General features: G+C 34.4%; 1 pseudogene across 1 annotated transcript; it reads right to left on the bottom strand.

Annotated features, from left to right (window-relative positions):
- Positions 1 to 6,439: 6,439 nt before the first annotated feature.
- LOC308343373 (F-actin-capping protein subunit alpha-1-like) lies at positions 6,440 to 19,789 on the bottom strand (annotated as a pseudogene). The gene is made up of 2 exons: positions 19,685 to 19,789; positions 6,440 to 7,226 (listed from the first exon to the last, which is right to left on the bottom strand). The product of its transcript is annotated as an F-actin-capping protein subunit alpha-1-like (transcript).
- Positions 19,790 to 23,362: the final 3,573 nt, after the last annotated feature.

Below are 23,362 nucleotides of genomic sequence, written 5' to 3'. Positions count from 1 at the left end.
CCTGCCAAGAGGAAATCAATCTTGAAGACTTAAAAGATTTAATTGTCTTAGAGTTACTTGACATTAGGGAATATATATGAATATATATGCATATATAATATTCTTATATATACACACACACATACTTTTTTTTTTTTTTTTTGGTCTGTTTAGTGCTGGTCTGAAATGTGAACCTGACACAATACAGTAACTGGTAATACACATTAAAGACTGAAGAAAAAATACCAGGGAAGGAGACTAGGGATACTAGAGAATTGAAATATTTGAGGATAATTAAAGGACTGGGTAGAAGACAGGGTTCTAAAAAAACAAATAGATCTCTTACCAATAAAAGAAAAAGCCATCCCCTTAGAGGGAGAATCTTAGAGAAAAAAATCCCTACTTGCTTAGGAGTCAGGAAAAATTGGACTAAGTCAGGGGGACCAATCTAATACACTAACTCTAATTTGAAGATCTATGGATTAGAAAATGTAATTCACACCAATAGAAGTTTTTTGTCTTTTTTCTGGATTCCATCCATGTGGACTTCACTAACAGTAACTGCCAGTAATTTTATTATCTCATCCTTTTGTGTTATAACCAAGGTTTTCATGAAAAAAAGTTCCCCATCAATCAAGGTAAAATCCCTCAGGAGTGTTTCTTCTGACATCCAAGTTAGTGGAGAAAGTTTAATTCTACCTAAAGAGATTGAAGACCAGGTAATAGAGATAGGTTTAGTGGACTTTGTGGACTAATAGGCACAAATCCTATTAACTGGCAAGCTGTTTTGTTATCTTCTGAGTAATATGACTTCACTTTGTCTCTAAATCCTAAAACTTGGTTATGGTGAAGCAAACCAATTTATAACTCAAATCACTTTCACTTCCCATTGTCTATATGACAGCCTTATTACAGTTGAATTCTGACCTCTCAACAAGAATTTATCTCAATTTGATAGTCAAATAATACATCAGTATTCTAATACCCTTATATAGAACCATAATCACTTAGTGGTAGAGACAACTAAAATTATTTATGTTTTTCCCATGAAATGCTTACTTTAAAAAAAAAAGAGAAATAATAAATGCATGTTTTATTGATGTAACCCTAAACCTATGTTTAACAGCAAACCTAAAATAGCATGGGAAATAAGTTTGATACTTTTACGTCCTTTTAAACTTGCCACCAAGCCTTCATGTTACAATTGATTAAGGAAACACCTTAAAAGGGTAAAAAGAAGTCTTCTCTTGAACTGAAGTGTTCTGCATTACAGTTTATATAAGAAGACACATTTAAAAACATAAGAAAAGCTCTGGAGATTAATCTTTGAACTGTACCTATTGTATTAACAGATAAAAATAACTTCAAAATAGAGACTTTTCAGTAAGCCCATTATAGATGAGACACCCAAAAACAAAATCTTTAAGCTCTGTTATCAAAGATCTCAATTCTGAACAGCACAACAAAGATAAAGTCTATCAAACAAACCAACCACAGGTATCTTTCAAAGAAAAATTGGCATATAAAAATGCAAAGAAAACCCTCATTTTAAGGTATAAAATAAGGCCTATAGTTTAAACATAACTGTTTAAACATAAATATTTTATTCCTTTTCAATTAGATATAAATCCTTGGTTATTTCCACAAAAATAAACTATTCTACTAATAAGGTCAAATTAGGATTTTGCATTTTTATGGCTACTACCAAGAGTATGGCACAGTATCTGTCTGAGTCTGTCTATAGTTCAAAGATTAAGCCAAGAAAATTCTACCCAAGATGGAAAATTGAACCAACATGAGATATATATGGATTCGGATAGCTTTCTTAGGAAAACAGGAAGATGGTAGAATTGGCTGGACCTGTAAATCAACTATCTTTTTTTTTTTTTTAATTGGTGGGTAAAATTACGTTTTGCTCTGTAGTTAAAATTATACATACCCCGATGTCTTATTTCCCTGTATGTATTCGGATTTTTAACTGTGAGCTCATTTTCCATGGAACTCTATTCATGCAAATTCTTTGAGCGTGCAGACTTCCTTCAAATATCTTGTATTTACTTTGGATTTATTATTTTTTCCATCAGCCAGATTATCTGAATTCAGTATGAAGAACTTTTAAGCTAAGTCATCATTATTAATTCTCAGGGAAAGGTTTTTCACCCATCTAGTTCTTCATTTTGAGGAAAAAAAATGTTTTTGGATCTAGCATGGGGTGAGAGGAAGTGACCTGATATTTAGTGCACGCTTACCCTGAAGTTATAGTCATTTGAAGTCCCAAACCTATTTAGAAGTTCTACAAAAGGCTTACTACCTAGAGCCAGTCCCAGAAATACATAAGAAATAAAGTTCAATTTCCTTAGGTTTCATTTTACAATGTCCTCAGGGCAAGTAGCTTGTTCTAGTGAAATGCTGTTTACCTCTCTTCTTTCTTGCTTTTAAATTAGTTTTTGGTCTCGGGACTCTTTATTTCCTTGCTAACTTCTTAATGCAATTACAAAGTTGGTTTACTTTCATTTATTTATTTTAAAAAAATTTATACAGTGCTTTTAATACTTTTCACCAGGAGGATGGCCATGTATAGATTCCAGCCTTATGCTGGAAACATAGGTTAAGAGTACTTCTTTTAAATGTTTCTAAATCAAATTTTATTTTGAGGGATTATATAAAAGAATAAATATAATTTTATAGAGTATTTACTTAGATTCAATTGTTACAAAGATTTTACAACATTGCTTCATCTATTCACAATACTGTGGTATGTTAAAGAAAATTCTTGACTTTATATCACTTTACCCCATATATATAGATATTAAAGATTTTATTTATTTATTTTCCAGAAAGAGAGCAATGGAGAGCACAAGCAGGGAGAGTTTCAGGCAGAGGGAGAAGCAGGCTTCCTGTTGAGCGAGGAGCCTGATGTGGTACTGGATCCCAGGACCCTGGGATCATGACCTAAGCTAAAGATAGACACATAACTGAGCCACCCAGGCATCCCTACCTACATATTTTTATAAGCATCTTATAAAACTATGAGTCTTTCCTTGCATGATCACAGTGTCCTTTCTATACATCACAATATGAAATTAACTATTTGGTATCATCTAATATGTTCATTTTCAAATTTCCCCCCTTATCTCAAAAAAAGACTTTTTGTAGCTTATTTGAAACAGAATCAATGTTCACATTTATATGTACTATGTCTCTTATGTCCCTTTTAATTTAAAATAGCCTCCATCCTCTGTTTTTATTCCCCCTTGCTTGTTGAAGATAGATTATTTTTTTGATAAAAATTTTAATATTTTTCCTCATGCACTATTAAGAAACTTTAATCCTGCTTTTGTGGGTCTCCGTATCTGTTCATACAGAAATCACCATGAAATACATTTTGCTAGATTTTTAAGTCCCCTCTTGCCTGACCTCTCAACAGCAAATGTGCATTTAGGAAGAGACTGGTCAACAATCACCCCAGCAGAGGGTGACTTAATATTGAGTGAAAAGCATGAGGTGAGTATAAAGATCAGAAATCACAAAGCAGAAGATATATTGAAAACAAGGAATGAAATTTTCTCACCTAACTATATTGCTTTGCAAACACATAATACCCCATGAAATAAATTGAAAATGCATATCTTATATGTCTGACCTTCTAAGAAAATCACCTTTTTAAATAGGGTGCTTTGTGTGAAATATGTGTGAAATATATCATATTACATAAATGTGAGGCATTGGTAGTGGTTAATTTATTTGTACAATTTATAAAAGGCTTATGTACACAATACTGAGTTACTGATGATAACAGAAGTCACATTTTTTGAAAACTACTAATGGATTCACTCATATTGATGAATAATCCAACAGTGTAATAACTACTTCCTCTTTCCAATGTCTAAAATGTTAATGAATATATGGATGGTTACACAAGCATTGAATGGAAGAGATAGCATTTAAACCCTGGCTGGATTGTAGCATGTCCTTATTACTTTTTGAGGACATTTAGCTTATAAAAACCTTTCTAGTTAGAAGAAAATGCCAAAAATTCCTTGCAGTATAGAATAGATTTTTTTTTCTCGTTTGAAAAGGAACTAATTTCCAAAATACCTTTCTAATTTGGCCAGTGTTTCTTAAATGGTTACTGAAGAGAAAAGTTTTTCATCTTCTGGTATCAGCTCTGCATTCTGGCAGATACAATAAACTAGTTAGATTTGAGTAAACTAACCTGGGAGCGGAATCATTCTTAAAGAGCACGGAGAGAATGCACAAGGATTTTTGTTTAGATGTGATTCTTCAGTAACATTACATTTAAATATCACAAAAAACTAAGTCCAAATCATTTAACTATTTCCAGACAAAGTTATCTTCTGAATTGAACTAAGAGATAAGAACCTTGTTCTTCCTGTCTTTTTTTGTTGATGACTTTATGAACTCAATGTAAGCCTCACGTGTCCCATTCTTTCAATTACAGCTGCCTTTCTTCCTACTGATTTCTTCCCCAGTGAAAGGAAAATGTAATACAACAATGAACTTGTTCAAAATGTAACTGCCTTTACGTCCTTTGAACCAAAAGTGATTTGAGGAATAAAGAGATTTTGACATGTAATTTAAATCTATCCTTGATAAGTGATTTGACTAGGGAGAAATTGTTTTAGGAAAAATCAAGGTCAACGAAAATGGAAAGCACATTAGAAATATTTGAAAGAAATGTTCTCCATTGTTTGTTCTATGTAAGTGTGACTTAATAAATGCATTTCTTACTTTTATTTTTAAAGCAAATATATTTTATTTGAAATAAACAAAAATGCTTCTACAGCTCAGTGGGTCACTTGGAAACAAACATGCTTGACTATATTACTGAGCCAAAAGAAAACTGAAAGACAAACCCCCTTCTTTTCTGACATGTATCCACAGATAAGTAGGAAGACACTACCTGTTTTTTGAAAAAATGACCCTCCCTTAAGGCCTGGTCATAGAAGTGTAAGCAATATAAATGGATACACCATTAGCAGTTGTCATATCATATCTATGTCACCCGTGTATTCTGAGATCACACATATACCTGCCAATATACCTGGGAAGAGTTGGTACATCACAGTTACATTTGAGTTCTTGGCAGGCAGGACTGAAGAAGAGTAATTTGGAACAAGTTGTACCTCCTATTTTGAACAAATCACCAATATTCCCTCAAATAACAGGTTGTAGTAGAAAGATACCGCCTGGAATGTATCCTTTTCACTTTGGTTCATCTTTAGGTTTTGTTTGAGATTTACATAGTTGTTTTGATTCATTTGCTTATAGTACAATCCCACCACAAAGTATTTAAAGCACAAGATACCTATTATTCCTTCAACATCTGTGTTTTTCAAAATTTATACTCTACTGCATTCCTAATACATCAGTAGTTCATTAGTAATAAAAATAATAATAAATGGGTAAAACTCATCTAAAAATGCAGACCGATGTCTACAACTATAATGCTACTAGATGGGAAGGAGACAACGAGGGAAGAGAAGAAAACACATTCATGTGCAGGAACTGTGGTATAAGACTCTGGGTTAAAATACAACTTCCCCAGAGAAGTTGGCTCTAATAGAATTTCCAGACAACTTCCTTTGCCTCCACAAAGGGACCTGAAAAGCCCAATTCCAAACTTTTGAAAACAATAGCTATGACATGTTTACCTTTTTTTTTTTTCTTTTTTTTTTAGAGAGAGAGAGAGTGAAAGAAAAAGAGAGAGGGCACATGCTTAAGGAGAGGGGCAAAGGGAGAGGTAAAGAAAATGTTAAGCAGGCTCCACACTGCCCAGCATGGAGCCTGACACGAGGCTCCAACTCACAGCTCTGAGATCATGACCTGAGCCGAGATCAAGAGTTGGAGTCTAAACCACTGAGTCACCAAGGTGCCCCCAGTTATGAGATGTTATAAATGCTGATCAAAGCAGTGGAGGGAGAAGGATGAATGTGTCTTCCATTCAGCTAGTTTATAGCATAGCCTCTTTAGTTGTTGGTGGGTCAGCAAGAATCACGGAAGTACTAGAAGTGCTTTGAAGGATGGGGGAGAAAAATACTGAGCATATTACCTGTCTATATTAATAACAGGACTTCATGGCTAGGAAAATTATCTAGACAGGAAAATGACTCCAGGACACATCGCTCTCTTCATCACTAAATGTGACAGAATTAAAACAAACAAACAAAACAACAACAACAAACAAACGCAAGTAGATATAGTGGGAACAGAAAATTGCAAAGCAAATAACACAAGAGAATCAAGATGTTGCTATAGGTTCAACAATATTCCATGAGGGCTAGAAAGCCTTTAACTAAGGCCCGAAAAAAATATCACTCTCGTTTATAAATAAATCACTATTTATCACATGACCACGTGTTGAATCCTTCCTTCCTACATACTGAAGAATCCTTACATTCAGCCTTTAAGCATTCTGCATTTTTTTGCCGATCTTGTTTCAGTCAATTTTGGTGCAGGTAACCGGCAATGGCTGGCACAAATCATTGAATGTGGTGTCTGACATTGTGTGATAGTTGTCACTAATTGCTGCCGGATACTCATTTTCTGCACGCTCTATGTTTTTAATAAACTCCTTGGCAGTTTGGACTTCATTTGAAACAGTTACTGAATGCTGTACCTCTTCATGACTAACCAACTGAACATTGTCATCTTCATACCAGTAAACCTGAATCTTGAGTATTCCAACAACCTGGGCTGTAGGTGGTGTGGTGGTTCTCATCTCCAATGACCACTCCAGGAGCTTTTAGGTTGAAACTAGTGGCTTCTGATATATGCAACAATGGTCTTTTGCCATCTACATTATTGGCATAAAGAGTACAAAAGTCGTTGGAATAATTATCTTTCACCTAGACCCTTAAAACACCATGACAGGATTCTCTGTACCTCTACCCATGTCCTCTGGCTGGCTGGATGTCACTTGCTTCTTTCTCTAAGTGATCACAATTAAGGGAAATATTGATTCTTGGATCTAAAAATCTGCTATTACCCAGATCACTGTGTTCTGTAATTAAGACCTGATCTTCACACCCTCCTGTCTTTCTAGGCATGAACTGGGCAAATGACTGTACTGCCCCTTCCCTGAGGAGACTGTCACTATTAAGTAGCAGCCAGACATCCTTGAAGAAGTCATTAAATTCCCCGGGGGGTGCATGAGTGATGAATTCAGCAGCTTTGTGTACCTTCGTCTCATGTGACACCGGATTCTCCAAATTGGTGGTATTGGGCTGCTCTCGAATTTCTTACTTTTAGAATTCCTGCTTACTCCTTGATTAAGAATGTTATCCTTCTTGTATAGTATGTGTCAATAGTTAATTGTAGACACATTTAACTAAATATCTAACATTTGCCCCAGAATACGCTCCACTCTGAGGACAGAGAGATGAGTAAAAGATAGTGTCTGGCATGGCAGAATTTACTTAAATTCACATAAACTTTATGGACAATGATGATTTAACAGAAGGCTACTTGAATATTTACTAAATGCTTGAAGGACATAAGGGTATGTGAAAAATGTTAAGTTGAATATTAGTATTTGCAATGAAGTTTTATTTGTGTAACAGATTTTTGGAAGAAGAGACATATTTCTCAAAAATAATCTTGATTTTATTTGCTCCAATGGCTTTTATAAAACATCTATCTATTATTATATTTGTGTTTGGTTTTCATCATTCTCATTCTCCTTAACTGTAATTTTACTCATTCTCCTGAAATTTCCAGAATATATTTTGGGCCTATATTTGAAACAGTGTGTGTGTGTCTGTGTCTGTGTCTGTGTCTGTGTTTCTGTGTCTGTGTGTGTCTGTGAGAGAGAGAGAAAGAGAAAGAGAAAGAAGTTGATTGATTAATTAATTCCATATATTTGACAACTGTATCCAGAGACAGGAGAAAAGCCTATTAAGAGCCCCTGAATAACAAAGGCAACATTTTGAGCAAAGCAAGCCCCAGTACGAATTCCTTCAGGGAAGATAAACGTCTTATAAGATACTATTTTCAGACAAAACTGCAATTAAATGGCATAACCATTTGTGCCATAGCATCTCCTATATTGTGAATGGACTTGTCTGTTTCAAGAATTAGAATCAATATGTTATCTTAAAACTTATTTTAAAAAATTGAATAAATGAGAAATTTTTTGAAAATAGCAAAACTGAATTTTTATATCCAATGATTTAAATACTTTAAAGTTATCTATGTTTAAATGCTTTTAGTGTTTCTTAATCCAAAAAGTATCCTGTAATTGCCTTAAAAATATTATATAACCAAACTTTAAAAAATAATGAGGGGCACATGGGTGGTTCAGTGGGTTAAGCCTCTACCATCAGCTCAGGTCATGATCTCAGGGTCCTTGGGATCAAGCCTCAGATTGCCTGCTTCCCCCCTCTCTCTACCTGCCTCTCTGCCTACTTGCGATCTCTCTCTCTCACTGTCAAATAAATAAATTTTAAAAAAATCTGTAAGAAAGAATGAGATGGAACCATAGTGTCTTTTAGTATTCTTAAAGAATGATGTTAATTGCATTATTGTAATTATGAACCACATACACAAAGACAAAAACTTTTTTTTTAACAACCCCCATTGGTAATTCATGTTATTTGATTATTAGACAATTAATATTAGAATGAATACATTTCAAGAATACACTTCTAGTCAAAAACATCTGAACAGTGTTTAATGAGGGAAGACATTCTGCATTTCTCCACTGAGTTTACACACAAAAGACATGTTATGTCCTCACATGGAAAGGAGAATACTAACAAAATATCTTCTCACATTTCAAATTCACAACTCCTCGGACCTTCTTGTAGTTTTGCTTTCACAGATTGGGATTCTGAATGTTTGGTATGATTGGTGCAGGAAAAGGGCAGAGGTGAGACCTTTAGAACTAATATTACTTAAAGATGCAAGAAAAGAAATTGAGAGGTCTCTGTTCCACTTCAAATTACAATAAGCAAGTGATTGGATGAATAAATAAATAATAAATACATAATGAGTAAATAAAGAAACAAATAATTTATTTGTTAATCTTGACATTAACAAGAGCCACACCCGGTGGGTGGTAGACAATAGTTTTAGGCTGACCACAGCAGGAAACAGATTGGACATCCAAAGTCCGGATCATTCGGGCAGAATGTATTTACAAAAGACTTTTTACAAAGAGTCATGTGTCTGTGTGACAAATAAGCTTTCACTGCTCTGAGGCCCAAGGGAATAATGTAGAGAAAGTCACACGAGGCAGCCCGCTTTGAGTGGAGCTAGATAAATCAGTCGAGAACAGAGCCACAAAGAAACAACCTCAAGTGGTGCTGGGTAGAAACACTGTGCTTTCTCCTTGGTATCTTCTGCCAGGGCACTGACTGACAGCCCAACAGAAACAGAGCAAGGGGATAGTCCATACAGGTCAGCATCATGAGCCAGGAAGCTGAGCTCATAAACGTGGGGTGTGGATCTGGAAGGGCCAACAACAAATACTTAGTTCAGGGGGCATCTGGGTGGCTCAGTGGTTTAAGCCTCTGCTTGTGGCTTGGGTCATGATCTCAGGGTCCTAGGATCGAGCCCCACATCAGGCTCTCTGCTTGGCAGGGAGACGGCTTCCCTCTCTCTCTGCCTGCCTCTCTGTCTAGTTGTGATCTCTCTCTGTCAAATAAATAAATAAGTAATCTTTAAAAAAATACTTAATCCAGGATATAAAAGTGTATTTTGAATGGATAAATAAGGGATGAATAATAAATGACAAGTTCTCATTTCTTAAGGGTTTATTACCAAATATTGTGGGGAAACTAGTTCTTTATCTCTCAAGGTAAATAAATGCATTGGATGTTTTATTTGTTTTACTTTCATATAGGAAATCATGATAAATATTTTAGTGGAATTAAAATGCTATTAACATTGAAGCATTTTTAGGATTATAAATAAATGTTATATTTATAAATTTAGGGATATATGTATATACACACACATATATATCTGATTTTCTTAAAGTTTCTAAGCTAATCTCATATTTGTTTCTATTTCTTTTGACTAACTGGCAAGATCCTTCACCTGTTGTTTTAAGATAATACGAACACCAAAACTGCTCCACAAAACAAGGAAGCTTATCATGGCAGTGCTAGTTAGAAATAATATTTTTTAAATGTCAAACAATAATGTGATTTCCAACATTAAAAATCAATGAAGGGGCACCTGGTGGCTCAGTTGGTTAAGCAATCAAGTCTTGATTTTAGCTCAGGTGATGATCTCAAGGTTGTGAGATGAGCCCCATGGCTGGCTCCCCCTCTTTGAGGAGTTTACGTCTCTCTCTCCCTCTCTCTGCCCCTCCCCCCACTTATGCACACACTCTCTCTCTCTCTCTCAAATAAATAAATCTTTTAAAAAAATCAGTAAATTATGATATAAGGAATTTGAGAAACAAAACAGGATCATAGGGCAGGGGAGAGAAAAATGAAAAAAATGGGAAACCAGAAGGAGACAAAGCATAAGAGGCTCTTAATCTCAGGAAACAAACTGAGGATTGATGGAGGGGAGGGAGGTGGGAGGGATGTGATGGCTGGGTGATGGACATTGGGGAGGGTATGTGCTATGGGGAGTGCTGTGAAGTATATAAGACTGATGAATCACAGACCTGTCCCCCTGAAACAAATAATACATTATATGTTAATAAAAAATCAATACATTATTTTGTACATGTGTAAAATTTGTAGGAGGGGCACCTGGGTGGCTCATTCTGTTAAACAGCTGCCTTTGGCTCAGGTCATGATCCCAGGGTCCTGGGATGGAGCACTGCATTGGGCTCCCTGCTGGGCGAGGAGTCTGCTTCTCCCTCTCCCTCTGTCTGCTGCTTCCCCTACTTATATTCTCTTTGTCAAATAAATAAATAAATAAAATATTTAAAAAAAAATAAAAATAAATAAAATAAAATTTGTAGCAATTTGTTTTTGCTGAGTCTGTCAATATTGGTCCAACGTGCCAAAGTATAGCACACTTTAATATATAGCTAATTATAATCATAACAAAGCTTAAGGTAAACCAATCAAGGAAATAAATGCAAACTGTAAATTAATGGAAAATGGAAAAATTAATTATCATTACAAATGATACAAAATTATCAAGTCTATGTAATTACACCATCAAATAAATCATATCTATTTGTGAGAGGCGGATATCAGTAGATGAATTTAATGTGCATGATCAAATACCTACAGATGATTTTCTAAGACACAGCATCTAATCTGAAGTGATAGAGTATATAAAATGAAATGATATTATAAAATAGAATTACTAAACTGGTATGTGTCTGGTATATGGTATATAACCATACTTTGATTTTGAGAAGCATATTCTGGACTACTTTTAAATGGCACAAATATTAAATAAAATGAAAAATTGCACTGTATTTTTTAACTTTTCTTAGTAGAGGGAGGTATTCTTAAAATACCTACAAGAGATTCTCAAGCCAAAGAGAGAACATTAATTTGAGTTACAGTCTGTGAAGTGCAACAAAACTTTTCAATAAAGTTTGTTCCATTCAAAGTCAAGGAAGTAGTTTCTTGAGTAGCGATTATAATAATAATGACTGTTCTTCACATCTTACCTCACAGGTCAATTCTTTCAATTGTAAAAGCAGAAAGGTTTTCTAAGTGTCACTCTAAATTACTCAGAATATTTTGAATTAATTGAGCTCCTGATCCTTTTCAAACTTTGTTTAGCCTCATGCATTTTATCTATTCTAAAGGTAATCCTCCATTATTAAATATTATACAAGTCAATTAAATAACAGATTCTGTAATGTTGGCAAAATATCTAATTTCAGATTTATTAATTTTTAATTAAAGAAGAAAAAATATATAATGAAGGAAATCAGAATGGCCAGTATATTTTATACCCAAAAGAACTAAAGAGCATATTTCTTACACTCTGCTGCTTCTATCCCACAGTTTGATAACTTGAGTATTAAACAAATGAACATTTTTTTATATTTTTTTTAAAGATTGTATTTATTTATTTGACAGAGGGAGAGAGAGCACAAGTAGCTATAGCAGCAGGCAGAGGGACAGGGAGAAGCAGGCTCCCCGCTGAACAGAGAGCCTGAACATGTGGCTCCAACCCAGAACCCTGGGATCATGACCTGAGCCAAAGGCAGACACTTAAGCGACTTAGCCACCCACATACCTCGATAATTAACATTATTTTAAATAAATTATTTTAGTGTTATATTTCAATCAAATTTTGCTTATATATTTATTTATTTCTCTTTAAAATCAACTATATCTTGGTCAAATTAAGCTATTAAAGTAAACTTCTACATGTAAAAGAAATGAATTACTACAAATGTACAAAATTATATTTTAATAGCATGTTAACAATTTCATGGAAAATATTATCAAGCATGCAGTTAAAATGGCTTGACTTGATAAGGAAACAAATACAGGAACATTCATACTTATTTGAACATTTTGATTCGATTTTCAGGAGAACTGAAATATTTAATAACAATTGCTTATTACCACACCATGACCATTAGATCATTACATATGCTTTCACCTAAGGCCAACTAAGTATGCTGCAAGGTTTTATACCAATAACATTGTACAAATCTCTGTTTTCTGAGCTTAGACACTAAGCCATTTTATATTCTTACTAGTGGCAAGAAAGGCTGCATTAGGAGTACATACTTCTCAACACTCGCTTTTTTCTTATTCTGTTATCATTGTTACACTATTCTTCTTTTGCTTCCTCTTGTGATTTTACATTATTCCCTTAAAAAATCTGTTGTGGACTCTACAGGTTGCAATTTTGAAATGTCTTTGAGATTATGTTTCTAGAGAGTCCTGGGATCCATTTAGTTTAAATGACAGAATTTCAAGTGTCACTGACATATGAGACCACAGTGGTTTTCTTGTGAACTCACTCATTTGCTTAAGTTCTGCTAAACTTGCCACTTCTTTCTTAAAGAAATATAGGGGAGGTAGGGAATGAGAAGGAAGAGCAGAATGCTCTAATGTTAAAAATAGAACATAGAGCAAGAGTATCAATGATTTTCTTCAAGAAATGTTCCTTATCTGATGGAAGTACTAGCCACAAACAGCGGGAACACTCACAAATTCTCCAATAAACAAATGTGCAAATGTCTAATATGTATATTGTCCTAGAAAGTAGAAAATTATTTAATTTTCTAAAACCCCCATGGCTGCTGCCTTCATGGAGTTTATCACCTAAGGCAAGTGACAGACACTTGCAAATAGTAAGTAGACAAATACGTATAAAACAAGAAGCTGTGATAATTGCTCTAAACTAAAATCATGGGGTGTTATGAGCATATACATCAAGGAACCTACCAAGCAAGTTTCAGAAGTAATTTTCCTAGGAGGTGATATTGGCACTAAGTTCTGATAAAACTGTTAGAATTAGGTAGATGAAGGCCTACAGGAAGCAGTCTAGGCAGGGGGCCTGGATGTGCAAAGGAGGTAGCTGGAAATTCGGAAGCCCTAGAAGAGTTTCCAGCAGGAACGTGACATGGTCAGATTTATATTTTGAAATCTCACTGATGAGATGTAGATCAGATTACTGGGGACCAAAAAAAAAAAAAAAGTGACTGTAGGTTGAACAAAAATGGTAGTTTATTACAAAAAACTGTAATCACAGTTTGGGAATCTAGATAAAGGCATTATTTCTGGGTTTCTAGTGCTTAAAGTAGGTAATCAGTTAAAAATAATACACATTTTCCTCACTAGAGGTATGGGATTATATATATAGACCTAATTTAAGAATATTTCCATCCATTTTGAATAGTTTGAATTTAGAGAAAATAGTTTTGTTTAAGGAGATTACTTGAGGTAGTAGTGGCTAAAACTTTTGGGAACAGAACTGAAATGGAGAATTATGACTAAGAACATGATTCAGGCAAAAATAACCCACGATGTGGAGAAATTAAATTTAATACATTAGAAAGTCTAAATCAAAATACAGCATATGGGAAAACGATTTTAAAATAGTAAAGAAAAACAATCCATTTTTGAAGAACACTTTTTGTATGGAATATTTGAAACTGTATGCAAAAAGAAAAGAGACTGTAATGAACTCCCTGGACCTACCACTCGGCTTTAATAATATTCAAACCATGACCAACATTATTGTCTCTACACAATACATGCTCCTGGGTAAATTTGAGGCAAATGCAAACAGCATATTAATTTATGTGTAAATATTTCAGTGTGTCTCTAAATTACAAGAATCCTCCTTTCCAACACAGCTAGCATAGAAGCGTAACCCCTCAAACACACACACACAAAGCAGGAATTCCTTGTTGTAATATTACATGTCCAGTTGTGTTCATGTTATTTCTCCAGTTGAAACATAAATGTTCCTTTTCTTTGTTAGTCTCTCTCTTAGTTTGCATTGGAACCCTAAACTTCCATATTCTATTCTAAATGCTTACAGGGACTTTTACTTCAAGTCTAATTATTTTACCAGAATATGTTTTAGTGTTGGAAATACTTGTTTAACTTCCCAAGGAACTCATAGCGTTCTGTCATTATGTAGTTTCACACCATATTTTTGTTGAGCTCAGGAAATTTTCTGGGATTATACTTATATTATTTTTCTATTCCATTTATTTGGTTTTCTTCTTCAGAGGGGTCTATTACATGCATTTTATTATTTATTTATTTATTTATTATTTTTTAAGTAATCTCCACACCCAATGCAGGGCTTGAACTCACAATCCTGAGATCAAGACCTAAGGTCAAGAGTGGGATGCTCTACTGACTAAGCCACCCATGTGTCCCCATTGTAATTCTTAATGAAGTTCATTAACTTCTGTTTCCATATTTTTCTTTTCTCCAATCACTTCTTTCTGCTCTTTTATAAGCTTGATTTATGTTGTTGGCTTATACTTCTGTCATGTACTTTATTCCTTATCTCAAAATATTAGGCTGTATTTTTCATTTGCTTTGCTAACATAAATTTCCAACGCACTTTCTGCATTTGTAGGAGGCTAATCTCCTCTTTTTTCTCCCTCTCTCCTCCTCCTCCTCCTCCTTCTTCTTTCTTCTTCTTCTGTAGGTTTTAGGGAACAAAGCCACAATCTTTTTCACTGGTTTGGTATGAAGTGAGATGAATTTTCATGCACTTCAAAGAGAAAGGAATGGACCAATATCACTTTTCTAGTGTCACTATCCTAAGGCTCCCTTTCTTCTCTTTTCATGCAGATTAAAACAGCAGGATTCAACTACTGGAGGTCTCTGCCCTTTCATCTGAACTCTTCTAATTCTTTGCTCATTATCCAGTCCAGCTCTTTGGGGGATATTCTACTCCTCAGGTTGACTTGGGAGAGCACTGTGGTTCCTTAGTCTCCAAGATTCATACTCACAAACAGCTGCACTACTTGAGCACCAGACCTACCTTTACATCACTGTGCTCATTTGGAGTTAGAAACCTCCCCAACCTCCACAACCACCAGTTTCACATGCTGTGTTAGGATTGCCCTCTGAGTCTTCTAGTATGTACATGATGATGATTTTCAGTGCTCTGCCTCTCAAACTATCACATGATTTTCTTCCATATGATTTTTTGGTAACAGTTGTGTTTTGTAGCTATTGGTGTTTATCCCAAACCATTTATTTGTATTTGGGGGTGCATAGGAATGAAAATGGGTCACCTAGTTTTGGCACAGGAGTTGTCCTACTTATTGTCCTCCTTGATTCTGCTATTCTACTTGCTAATTTTTTAATAAGTGAAATTCTAATAGATTAACAATATCTACCACTATCAATGTTGCCTCCTCAGAATAACTTATTAAAAGAGTGTTTTAATTTTAAATTAAGTGCAATGCAATAGCACATTTAAGTAAGGCTCTGCAGCTAGTCTTCTTTTAGCAAAAAGCCGTATACAAGTCCTTTATTCTCAGTCCAAGATGCCTTCAATTTAATGTAATATTCATTATTGAGCAACTACTATATTGCCAAACTCCTCTTGGGTGGAATAAAAGTTAACATATCAACAATTTTTACTGAAAGAATTGAGAGAAATGAAACACAATGCAACCAATACAAAAATATAAAATATTATTTCTTAACTTAGAAATATGTCAACTCTGTTTTTCTAAGGAAAAACAAAATCTGTACCAAAAACTATAATGAATGATCTCATTTCAACAGCAACAACAAATATATGGATGAAAATAAAGATGACTATTTTCCAAAATAGTAGATAATAATTTCTAAATTATGGGATTAGAATTTTTTATACTTTTATTATGTTTTTATAACATTTTGTTATTTTTGTTGACTAGCTTTATTTTGTTTGTTTATTTGCAATGAACCAGCATTACATTTAAGATTAAAATTAGGCTCTATTTTTATAGACTAGGGACATTGGAAAATCAGTGAAAATTCCTTTTGCATATCTAACAAACTATGTAGGATGAATGTGTGACCAAGATAACATAGAGAGTGTATCCAAAATAAGCAAGTATAAAAAAAAATGTGTAAGAATGGATTATTTTCCTACAGATACATTTCAGTCCTATTGTGAGTAAGAAGGAGAAAAGGCGGAAAAGGAGGGGGAAAGAAGATAACATAAGTCACTTGTTCAAGCTCAAGTTCTATAATCTCTCTCTCTCTCTCTGTATCTCTCTCTTTCCCTCCTGCTCTCTCTCTGGTCAGCCACCTACCTAATGCAGGATCTATCTCAAAGTCTTCTGATGAACATAGAAGAGTTGCAGTATTCATGGAACATGACACACATTTCTTAATGACTCCATGAAGCTAATCCTACCTGCCATCTTCACTAGACTATGCTAAGATAGAACAACTATCTAAATCATTGAGTTTTGGGAATTTATCTGTCTGCTCCATAATTAAGAATGTTATCTTCAAAATCACTTTCAGATACCTGGTTGCATTTTTCTTGTATTTAATTAAAAAAGAATTCCTATAGTGGCATAAGCTGTGAATCAATGATTTGTTTTTCATTGTTTGAATTAATTATTTTACCTTAATAAGACTTGCTTCTAGGTAGCGCATACTTTAAAGAAAATGGAAAGAATATATGTTTGGTTTCCACAACATTTTCATGGATTAAATCATTTTCTCAAAGTTACTTTTCTTACTCTCCCATAGGGTTACAATATAACTGTGAATTTGCACCTTCGAGTCTTTCAGTAAATTCTGCACGAATTCTTCACCTCTAACTTAAAGGGACTAGGGTAAAATACTGAGTTAAAGGTGTTGGAAGATATTTAAATATAGTTTATGCTTCATATAAATTTAGAAGATAGATTTGGCTAACTTGCTTCATGTGGTTATTTTAATTCAGAGACTAAAATGGTGATTTGAAAAGTTCTTCAGTTGAAGAACTGATAACTAAAATTTCCTAAAATTTTTACTAAACATTACTGTCTTTTTTTTTTTTTTTTTCTGGAAACAAATGAACATTTCAGCCTAAGAAGGGAGGGCAAGTTAATTTTCAAAGTGTTTGCAGTGTCCTAAGAAAATATCAATTTATATTAAAAACCAAAATAAATATTGTATTTTCTCTGCTAGCATAATAAGAATCATTCCAAGTAATTACTTTTATAATAAACTTATTTTGATATTTCAGTTTTTGAATTTTTGGTTTCTCTCCATTTCTTATTTTAATGAATAACACACTTTGAACTTAAAAAAAACCCCTCATATGATGGATAATATTGGACTTGTGAGAAGCATCAAATAATTTGAGTTCATTTTGCTCTAAAATTGTATTTGCTTAAAAATATTAAAATACATTTATATGAGTTTCAGAATTTGATAATATCAAAACAATTTTCCTTCACAGGGTAGCACTGGTAGAAATACAATGACCATATTAATAGGACAAGGAAAACATTTATAAAGCACATCTGCTATGACCACAGAACTATTAGCCCAGTATCTGACTTAACAGACTGCTGGGAAAGAGAGGAGAACCAGGCAATTGTGTTTGTATCTTGAGGTCATCATCCAATTTGTTTCTATATAAATTCAATTTAGAGCAAATTGTTAACTTGAAAATATAAGCACATAAGATTCCATGTAGAAAACTGTCAATTTCTATAGCTAGTTTTTCTTTTTCTTCTCACCAGTTGTGATGATTAATTTTATATTTCAACTTGACTAGGCTCTGAGGTGCCCAGATATTTCATCAAACGTTTCTCTAGGTATATCTGTGAGCATGTTTTTGGATGGAATTAACATTTAAATGGGTAGACTGGGTAAAGTAGATTGGCTTGCTCAGTATGTGTGACTTTCATCCAGTCAGTTGAAACTTGAATAGAAAAAAAATGGCTGACCTTCCCCCAAATAGAGGGGAACTCTTTCTGCCTGGTTGATCAGCTGTGGCACTGCCTTTTTTTTTTTTTTTTTTTAAAGAAGTTTCAGTTTCAGAGCAGAATTGACAAGAAAATATATTTCTACATTTCTGTTCATTCACATACATAGTTTCCCATATTATTAATATCTCCAACCAGATGGTATATTTAATACAACTGATGAACCTACACTGATACATCATAATAACCAAAGATTATAGTTTAGATTACAGTTGACTCTTGGTGTTGTACATTCAGTGGGTTTGGACAAACCCATAATGATGTGTATCCATACTTAGAGCATTATACAGAGTATTCTTACTGTCCTGAAGATCTTACAGGTTTTACCTAATTATTTTGACTTGCTTCCTTACAACCCTTGGCCACCACTGACCTATTTACTGCTTCCACAGTTTTGCCTTATTCATAATATCATATAGTTGGTACCATGCAGAATAACACATTTTTGTTTGACTTCTTTTTTGTTTTATTTTATTTATTTACTTGACAGAGAGAGAGACAGTGAGAGAGGGGACACAAGCAGGGGAAGCAGGAGAGGGAAAAGCAGGCTTCCTGCTGAGGAGGGTGCCCAATGGAGAGCTGGATCCCAGGACCCTGGGATCAAGACCTGAGCCAAAGGCAGACACTTAGTGACTGAGCCACCCAGGTGTCCCTGGTTTGATTTCTTTCACTTAGTAACAATGCATTTAAGGTTCCTCCGTTTCTTTTCATGGCTTGGTAGTTCTACTTCAGTATTCATTTGGAATTATGGGTCTTTTGACTCTTCAAGTAAACTTTAAAAATCAGTTTGTTGATACCCACAAAATAGCTTGCTAGTACTGGCAGTAAGGGTGCATTTAATTTGTGGATTAATTTGAGAAGAACTGGTATCTTGACAATACTGAGTATACCTATCTATGAACATGGAACACCTCTCCATTTATTTAGTTCTTTGTTTTGTTCATCAGAGTTTTGTAGTTTTCCTCACATAAACTTGTATATATTTTCCTAGATTTATACCTAAACATTTCATTTTTGGAGGACACTGATATAAATGATACTGTGTTTTTTGTTTTTTCTTTTAATTTCCAATCCACTTGGTCATTGTATATAGGGAAACAACTGACTTTTAAATATTAAGCTTGTATCCTGCTTCTTATTATAATTTCATGTTAGTTCTAGGATATTTTATGGTCAGTTCTTTTGGATTTTCTATGTGGATGATCATGTCATCTAGGAACAAAGACAGATTCATTTCTTCCTCCCTAGTCTATATGCTTTTATTTCCCTTTCTTGTCTTATTGCATTATCTCAAGATTGCAGTACAATCTTAAAAAGGAGTAATGAGAGGGGGCATACCTGTTTCTCATCAAGCATAATATTACCTGCAGGGCTTCTATAGTTATTCCTTATCAAGGCGAGGTAGTTTCCTTTTATTTCTAGTTTATTAAGAGTTTTCGTCATGAATGGGTCCTAGATTTTCTCAAATACTTTTTTTTTTTAACATCTATTTTATGGCCATGTGATTTTTCTTTTTTAACCTGTTATTGTGATGGATAATATTAATCAATTTTCAAATGTTGAACCAGCCTGGGATAAATCCCACTGAGTAATGGTGGATAATTCTTTTTATACATTGCCGTATATGAATCATTAATATTTTGCTGAGAATTTTTGCATGTAAGTGAATGAGAAATATTGATCTATAGCTCCTTTTCTTGTAGTGTCTTTGTCCAATTTTGGTATTAGGGCAATTTTGGCTTCTTTAAACAAGTTAAAAAGTATACACTCTGTTTCTACCTTTTAAAAGAGAGTATAGAAAGTTGGCATAATATCTTCTTAAGTATTTGGTAGAATTCACCAGTGAACTCTCTGGGCCTAGTGCTTTCTGTTTTGAAAGGTTATTAATTTGTCACTCAATTTCTTTAATAGATATATGCCTATTCAGATTGCCTAATTTTTCTTGTGGGAATTTTAACAGATTGGGTCCTTCAAAGAATTAGTCAGTTTCATCTAGGTTATGAACTGCAGCAACAGATATTTTAATTTGTGTATGTCAGATAAGTCTTTTTTTCTCCTTTACTTTTGAATGATAGTTTTGCAGTGTACATAAGTCTATGTTGGTGGAGGTTTTGTTTTGTTTTGTTTTCTCCTAGCACTTTCATTACAATCCATTGTTTTTACTTAGATGGTTTCTGAGGAGAAATCAGATCTAATTCTTGTCTTTCTTCTCTAGGTAAAGTGTTTTTTCCCCCTCTGGCTTTCTTCAGAATTTTTTTCTTTACCTTTGATTTTCTACAGTTTGAATATAATATGCCTAAAAGTAATTTGGGGGTATTTATTTTAGTTGGTATTCTCTGAGTTTCCTGAATCTATGGTTTGGCATCTGATTTTAATTTGGGGAAATTTTTATTCTTTGCTGTTTCAAATATCCCTCTGTTCCTTTCGCTCTTTCTTTTCCTTCTGGTTGGAAAGTAACATTGTTTGTATGCTACACCTTCTGTAGTCCTCCCACAGTGCTCGGATATTCTGGTATTGTTTGTTTCTTTGTTTTGTTTTCAGTGTTTGTTCTCTTTGCTTTTTGGTTTTTGAGGAGCCTATTCTGTTCTCTTGCTCAGGAATTCTTTCCTCAGCCATATACAATCTGCAAATAAGCCTATCAGGCGCATTCTTCATTTATGTTACAGTGTTTTTAATCTCTAGCATTTCTTCTCAGTTATTTCTTTGGGTCTCCATGTCTCTGCAGACATCCAACCATCTGTTGTTGCATGTTCTCTACTTTATCCATTAGAGCCTTTAGGATATTAATCATAGTGGTTTTAAATTTTTGGTCTGATAATTCCAACATCCCTAATTTATAGTTCTCACTTTTGCTCTGAGTCCTCAATTTATTTTTAGTTTCAGTTTTTGCCATTTGGTACTCCCTGTTATTTATATTCTTGATTGCAGGGCATGATGTACCTGGTAAAATGGTCTCCTCATGAATAGCCCTTTAGTAATGGGATGCTAAAGTGTGAGGAAAGTTTTCTGTAGTCATATGATTCAGTCTCTGTTTTTCAGTTAAAATTTGCCTCTGTAGTACAAACTTCACAAATATTTCTTAGTTTCGTTTGTTTGTTTGTTTTCTTTTGCTCTCCCCTTAGGTGGAACAGGATGACTAGAGCCAGCAAGAATTGGGTATTTTCTTTCCCAGATCAGTTTTTCCCCCAGCAAATTAGGCCCTTATTTTTTGTTTGTTTGCTTTTTTCAAGTTTTTATTTAAACTCTAGTTAGTTAATGTATAGTGTAATATTGGTTTCAGGAATAGAATTTAGTGATTCATTAATTACATATAACACACACTGCTCATCACAATGAGGGCCCTCCTTAATACCCATTACCCATTTAGCCCATCCTCCACCCACCTCCCTCCAAGAACCCTCAGTTTGTTCTCTACAGTTGAGAGCCTCTTATGGTTTGCTGCCCTCTCTTTCTTCCCCACCCCTTCCCTTATATTCATCTGTTTTGTTTCTTAAATTCCACATATGAGTGAAATCATATAGTATTTTTCTTTCTCTGACTGACTTGTTCTGCTTAGCATAATACATGCTGGCTCCAGTCATGCCATTGCAAATAATAAGATTTTATTCTTTTCTATGGCTGAAAAGTTTTCTTTATCCATTCAGTAGTCAATGGGCATTTGGACTCTTTCCATAACTTAGCTATCATTGATAATGCTGCTACGAACATCAGGGTGCATGCATCCCTTTGAATCAGTATTTTTGTATCCTTTGGGTAAATACCTAGTAGTGAAATTGCTGGATCATGGGGTAGTTCTATTTTTAACTTATTGAGGAATCTCCATGCTGTTTTCCAGAGTGGGTATACCAGTTTGCCTTCCCATCAACTGTAAGAGAGTTCCCCTTTCTCTACATTCCCCCTAATGTCTATTATTTCTTGTGTTGTTAATTTGAGCCATTCTGACAGATATGAGGTATTATCTTATTATAGTTATGATTTGTATTTCTCTGATGATCAGTGATGTTGAACATCTTTTCATGGGTCTGCCAGCCATCTGTATATCTTCTTTGAAAAAAAAATGTCTATTCATGTCTTCTGCCCATTTCTTAGCTGGATTAATTGTTTTTTGGGTGTTTAGTTTGATAAGTTCTGTATAGATTTTGGATACTAACCCTTTATCAGATATGTCATTTGTAAATATCTCCCATTCTATAGGTTGCCTTTCAGGTTTGTTCATTGTTTCCTTCACTGAGCAGAAGCTTTTTATCCTGATGAAGTCTCTACAGTTTATTTTTGCTTTTGTTTCCCTTGCTTCCACAGGCATATCTAGTAAGAAATTGCTAAAGCCAGGGATGCCTGGGTGGCTCAGCTGGTTAAGCATCTGCCTTCAGTTCAGGTCAGGTCAAGATTCCAGCACCCTAGGATGTAGCCCTGCATGGGTCTCTATGCTCAGTGGGGTGCCTGCTTATCGTTCTCCCTCTGCCTGATACTCTGCCTACTTGCGCTATCTCTCTCTCTCTCTGTCAAATAAATAAATTTAATTTAATTTAATTTAAAAAAGGAAGAAGTTGCTAAGGTCAATGTTAAAAATGTTGCTGCCTGTCTTTACCTCTAAGATTTTGATGATTTCCTGTTGCCCATTTAGGTCTTTCATTCATTTTGAATTTAGTTTTGTGAATGGTGTAAAAAAAGTGGTCCAGGTCCATTCTTTTGCAAGTGGCTGTCAAGTTTATTCAACACCATTTGTTGAAGAGACTGTCTTTTTTCTGTTGGATATTCTTACCTGCTTTGTCAAAGATTAGTTGACCATTTCTGGGTTTTCTGTCCTGTTCCATTGATCTATGTGTCTGTTTTTGTGCCAATACAAATTGTCTTGATTACTACAGTTTTGTAATATAATTTGAAGTCTGAAACTGTGTTCTGTAATATGTGTTTTATAGTTTTCAGAATACCAATCTTCTTCTTCTTTGGTTAGGTTTATTCCTGTGTATCTTACGTTTTGGGGTGCAACTATAAATGGGATCAATTCCTCGATGT

The sequence above is a fragment of the Martes martes genome (genome assembly GCF_963455335.1).
Source record: "Martes martes genome assembly, chromosome: 5".
Classification (NCBI taxonomy): Eukaryota; Metazoa; Chordata; class Mammalia; order Carnivora; family Mustelidae; genus Martes; species Martes martes.
The sequence above is the reverse complement of the archived record's forward strand: the minus strand, read 5'-3'. Positions and strand labels throughout refer to the sequence as shown.